We start from the raw sequence: 6000 nt of genomic DNA, 5'->3' as shown, positions 1-6000 counted from the left end.
TGGTGCATGCCTGTAGTCCCAGCTACTCAGGAGGCTGAGGCAGAAGAATCACTTGAATCCAGGAGGCAGAGGCCGCAGAGAGCCGAGATTGTGCCACTACACTCCAGCCTGGGTGACAGAGCCAGACTCTGTCTCAAAAAAAAAAAAGAATTTTCTATACATTAGATTATTCTTCAGCTCTCCATAATCCAGTGAGGGATTGTGATTATCATCACCATTCTAACACTGATGGAATGAAGCACTGGGAGTCAAATTACTTGTCCAGGGTCAAACTCTCTTCAGCCTATTTAGAGATATTTCCGCTCTAGATAGACAGAAGAGAGGTTGAGATTTGAACCCATCAGCCTGACTCTAGGTTTGTGGGTTCAACCTTCATGTGACACTGCCTTAATTCCATCAGGTTAGGCTACATTCTCAAGTCCTGGACCACTCAGATCCAAATTATAGAATATGGTTCAATCATCTTGTATGCTTCAGAACAACCTGTGCTTGAAGTGTTAGTAGCAGATGGAAATGTTTGTAGCCTACATAGGCAAATAGTAGCACAGGCTTCAGGATTTTGGAGCAAGCTCTGCCATCAACTGCAGAAAATCCTCTCCTTTTGAAAGAGGGCTCTCTGCCAGCTATTAGGCTTTAGTAGAAACTGAATGCTTGACTATGGGCCACTAAATATCCATGCTATCTGAGTTGCCTAAAATGAACTGCGTGTTACCTGACCTACCAAGCCATGAGGTTAGGCATGCAGTACAATACTTCATCCCCAAAGGAAGTTCTGTTTACTGGTTCAGGCCCAAGAAGGTCCCAAAGGCATAAGTGAATTAGATGAAGACGTGACCCAAATGCCCGTGGTCCCTGCTGCTGCTACACTGCCTTCCCTCTTCCAGCCTGCATCTGTGGCTTCATGGGTCACACCCTATGATCAGCTGACAGAGAAGGACAACAGTCGAACCTGGTTTCAGATGGTTTTGCATAATATGGAGACACCAAATTAGACAGCTGCAGCACCACAGCCTCTTTCCAGGACATCCATGAAGGACAGTAGCAAAGGGAAAACCTCCCAGTAGGCAGCACATTGGGCAGTGTGCCTTGTGGTGCACTTTACTTGGAAGGAGAAATGGCTAGACATGCATTTATGTGTCAATCCATGGGCTGCAGAACCAATGATCTGGCTAGATGCTCAGGGTCCTGGAAGAAAATGTCATCTCCGTTTATATTTATGTCTTTCCCACTGGGCCGTGGGCTCTACCAGAACAATGACTGCATCTGAGTCATCTGTCATTTACTGGGACTTCAGGATGTGGAACGACCAAACTCTGAAAAGAGAACACAGAACAGTATGGTCTGAAGAGGGAGAAACTTGGGAAAGATGAGTCTGATTTTATTGACTCCATCTCTCAAACTGCCCTAGGGCTAGGAGTCAGAACACTTCACTGAGATAGAAGAACTTGAATTGTTGAAACCGTAAATCTCATTCTCAACACCTGTATGTTTGAAAATAGCTATACCTGCTTCCAGAAGCCACTCAGTGCAGTTAAGGGGCTGCCTTGAAGGGAGTCCATTAATATTCCTTTTATCTGTGTCCTGAACCTGAGGCTCCTCACAGACCTGGAGTCTGTGTCTTCCCCAGCACCCAGTGGGAGGCTGAATAATGTCCCCACAGATGTCCACATTCTGATTCCCAGAACCTCTGAATATGTTGCCTTACATGGCAGAGGAATTTTGCAAGTGTGATGAAGGTAAGAATCTTGCAATGAGGAGATATCTGGGTGAATCCAATGTGATTACAAGAATCGTGAGGGAAGAAGTGGTGATTCAAGAGTCTGAAGGAAGGTGATTTGATGTGAGACCACTAGCCAAGAAATGAGAATGGGCTCTAAAACCTGGAAAAGACTGTGTGAAACATTCTCCCCATTGCCTCCAGAAGGAACAGATCCCTGACAACACTTGGATTTTGGCTCACTAAGACCCGAATTTGGACATCCAAATTTCAGAACGGTAAGATAATAAATTTGTCTTGTGTAAGCCACTAAGTTGCAGTAATGTGTTTCTGTGGCAATAGAAAACTAATACAAGCCATTTGATGGATCTTCTGAGTTGACAGCAGTCCACTTGAAGATGAACAATCCATTCTTAGGTAAGGCAGACACTGTAGTTCCTTATGTTTATATAAGTGAGTCGAAGATGGCCTCTATGTATTGGCTACTGGGTTGCTTATTTCTTTGCAGAAGGCTGAGACCCCGAGCTCAAAAGCCCACTCGCTCCAAAGTCAAATATTTTGCATATCCAATTATTTAAAACATAACCCAAACAAGCCATTTGAAGCCTGCTTGTTTTGCATACTCTGGGAAGCACCACCAGACAATTGTTACCCATTGCTAAGATAGGGTCTTGTAAATACAAAGCCAGAAGGAGCAGCTGCTACCCTTGGGAGCTTTCTGACCCAGCCTTGCTGTTTAATATCACCGGAATGTTGTTAAAACCACTGGATGGTCTCGTGCTCTAAGGACCTTTCCTGATATGCAACCCTGTCCAAATACTGTCCCATCAAGCTTGTTGTTTGTTACAGCCTGTCAGGATCGTAAATCATTTCTTGATCAGCCCCCAAATCCCTTGAACTTCCAATATTTACTCTCCTCTAGTAGAAGAATGCCCAGTTGCCCAGGACTTATTTTAAAGAGCTAAACTATTATTGAAGGAATCAAATCAAAGTCTAAGGTGTCAAATCTTCTCTAGGTAACATTAAATATAGTCCGTATTATTTTCAATTATATGAATTTTTTTCACTTGCAGACTAGCAGGAAATTGGCATGTGAGCAAAGTAATACCGGCTGAATTTAGCCTGTGTGCCTGACGGAGATAAACAAAACAAGAAGAATTTGAAAGTACACTCACTCCTTGCTGATGTATTCTTTTGGTTAATTTTATTAGCGCTCAAGTATACTATCTGTTTTTTACTATTAAAGAGCACATCTATTTAGTACTTACTCCAGTTTGATCAGCTATGTTCAACCCCATGATCAGGAATTTTTGTTAAACAGAACTGAGAGGGCAAGGGGTTAATGTCCACCCTGGAAATTGCCGACTGATGGTGCGTTCACTGTGAGGTTCTGTTGCTGGACATTTCACAGGTAGATTGGGAACAACATGATTTAGAGAGGCAATAATATACTTCTCAGGATAGGAGAAATTGAAAACTCTGTATGCAGTAGTTTAACTTATAAGTGTAAATGATTTATTTGGTTTAAAGCTAAGTCACAAGTTAGGCACATATAAAGTGGGTGTAATTAGGTCTGCTTCACATTAAGTATCATGTTTATTTCCCATCTATAAACTGATAAATAATGCAGCAATTGGAAACTGAAATTGTCATGCAACAGTGATGCATAGATTTACCATTTTTTAGAAGATTTTATGCATATTCTACAAATGAATCAAGAATATAGTTGACTTGCTTGCAATTAAATACAAAGTTCACATAGAACCTAAGATTAATGTTTTCCCCTGTTTGGGGACACACACAGAAACACACACACACACTCACACACTCTCACACACACTCACATGGTGGTAAAATATACATATTTGCCATTTTAACCTCATGTGTATGATTATATGATTCAGAGCCATTAATTGCTTTCAAAATGTTGTGTATCCATCACCATTATTTCTAAAACGTTTTCACAACCCAAACAGAAAATTTATACCTGTTAAGCAATAACACTTCATTGTCCAACCTCCCTCCCCACCTCCCCCTGGCAGCCCCTGGTATCTGCTAATCTACTTTCTAGCTCTGTGGATTTTCTTATTATAGATATTTCATATAAGTGGAATCATATGAGGTTTATTCTTTTATGTTTGGTTTATTTCACTTAGCATAATAGTTTCAAGGCTCATCCTTTCTGCAATGTGTATCAGAACTTCATATATTTTCTTGCCTAAATAATATTCTACTGTGTACCATGTCACATTTTGTTTATTCATTAATCAGTTATGGGACATGGGTTGTTTCTACATTTTGACAATTGTGAATAAGGTAAGGTTGGATTTTAATAAATAGATGGGTGAGGCTGAGATATCTCTTGACCTTTACAATTCGTTGTGCCCTTTTCAGTCTTGCCATCCTCCACCTCTCTAGAAAAAAAAAATAATAATAAGTAGGGCTGTTTGCATTGAGAGAGAAAAAAAAAAACTGAATTTAAAGGAACTACCTTGGCAAAACGAAAAAATTTGATAGATAACTGAAAATAGTCATTTCACATTCTTGAAAAACAGTTAACAATTATCTATAGAAAAAGAAGTAAATTTCTCAACTAGTTAGTAGAACTTTTTAAAGAAAATTACCTTTCATCTGCATCTGTCTTTGTGTAAGAAGAAAGAACAAGAAAATTGTCTACCTTTTTCTTCTTCAGTATTGGAATATTTCAGAAAAACAAAATGATCTTCATTATTCTGATAATTATTTTTAAAATGATGTTTGTTTGTTGTACAGGATAAAACAAATTGTTTTTCTTTATACTCACTCAACTTCCACATCACTATTTCACATATGGCCATCCAATGTGTGCTTTTCTCTTCCTCACACCAAGATAATTTTAAATTCTTGGCAGACAACAGCTGAGTGTCCTATGATTTAACTCAATTCTGATACTGTCCTGAGATTGAATCAGACCCCATAGGCTAAGGTCTCAGTCCCACAAGACTGCCCCAGCTTCAAAAGTCAATAACATGTTCTCAGGTGTCATTAGGGATTCTGACTTTGTAAGGACATATTCAGAGGTTCCAATAACCCCCTTTCTCAGGTTTAATAATGTTCTATAACAGCTTATAGAACTCAGCAAAGTGCTGTACATACCGTCACAAGTGTATTACAAAAGATACAACTCAGAAACTGACAAATGGGAGATACTTGCTAGAGTTGGAATGTATCTCAAAAAATTCATATTTTGGAAACTCAATCCCCAATGCTTGGGGTTGGGGCCTAATAAGAGGTGATTAGGTCATGAAGGCTTTGCTCTCATATGTAGATGAACTTCAGTATCAAGGGGGTGGGTTAGTTATCACAGAAGTACATTTATTAGAAAAGTGAGTTTGTCCCCCTCATGCTCTCACTCCCACCCTCATCCACATGCCTTCTTCCATGGGATGACACAGCATGAAGGCTCTCAAATGCTCTTGGAATCCCCAGTCTTCAGAACCATAAGCCAAACAAATTTTTGTTTGTTATAAATTACCTAGGCCGGGCGCGTTGCCTCAAGCTTGTAATCCCAGCACTTTGGGAGACCAAGGCGGGTGGATCACGAGGTCAAGAGATCGAGACCATCCTGGTCAACATGGTGAAACCCCGTCTCTACTAAAAATACAAAAAATTAGCTGGGCATGGTGGCGTGTTCCTGTAATCCCAGCTACTTGGGAGGCTGAGGCAGGAGAATTGCCTGAACCCAGGAGTCGGAGATTGCAGTGAGCCGAGATTGCACCATTGCACTCCAGCCTGGGTAACAAGAGCGAAACTCTGTCTCAAAAAAAAAATAAAAATAAAAAAAATAATAAATTACCCAGTATGTGGTATTCTGCTATACCAAAATAAAATAGATTCAGACAGAATATTGGTATTGAACAAGTGGTGTTGTTGTTGTAACAAATACCTGAAAATGGGAAAGCAGCTTTAGACCTGGGGAATGTGCACAAGTTAGAACAATTTAGAAGTGCAGGCTATGAAAAGCCTAGATGGCCACACACAGAGCACTAAGGGCTGTTGTGGGAAGGACTCAGAAGAGAATAGCTGTAAGAAAAGTCTGAAACTTCTTAAAGGTTACTTAAATGGTCATGATCAAAATGTTGGTAGAAATATGGACAGTAAAAGTCATTCTGATGTGGTCCGAGACAGAAACAAGGAATAATGCATTTGGAAATGGAAATAAAGCCTATCTTTGTTATAGACTGACAAAGGATTTGGTTGAACTATGTCCATTCTCAAGGGCTCTGTGGAAGGTGCAATTTAAG

The 6000-nt window shown here is 40.2% G+C and overlaps 1 protein-coding gene across 4 annotated transcripts in view; it reads right to left on the bottom strand.

Annotated features, from left to right (window-relative positions):
* Positions 1-3209: 3209 nt before the first annotated feature.
* HS3ST1 (heparan sulfate-glucosamine 3-sulfotransferase 1) overlaps positions 3210-6000 on the bottom strand; it is a 45984-nt gene continuing 43193 nt past the window's right edge. For all 4 annotated transcript variants that reach the window (XR_013533536.1, XR_013533540.1, XR_013533539.1 and 1 more), the window contains one exon: positions 3210-4131. The gene's annotated coding sequence lies outside the window, so the exon portion shown is untranslated. The remainder of the gene's footprint in view (positions 4132-6000) is intronic.

This window comes from Callithrix jacchus, chromosome 3 (genome assembly GCF_049354715.1).
Source record: "Callithrix jacchus isolate 240 chromosome 3, calJac240_pri, whole genome shotgun sequence".
Taxonomy (NCBI): Eukaryota; Metazoa; Chordata; class Mammalia; order Primates; family Cebidae; genus Callithrix; species Callithrix jacchus.
The sequence above is the reverse complement of the archived record's forward strand: the minus strand, read 5'-3'. Positions and strand labels throughout refer to the sequence as shown.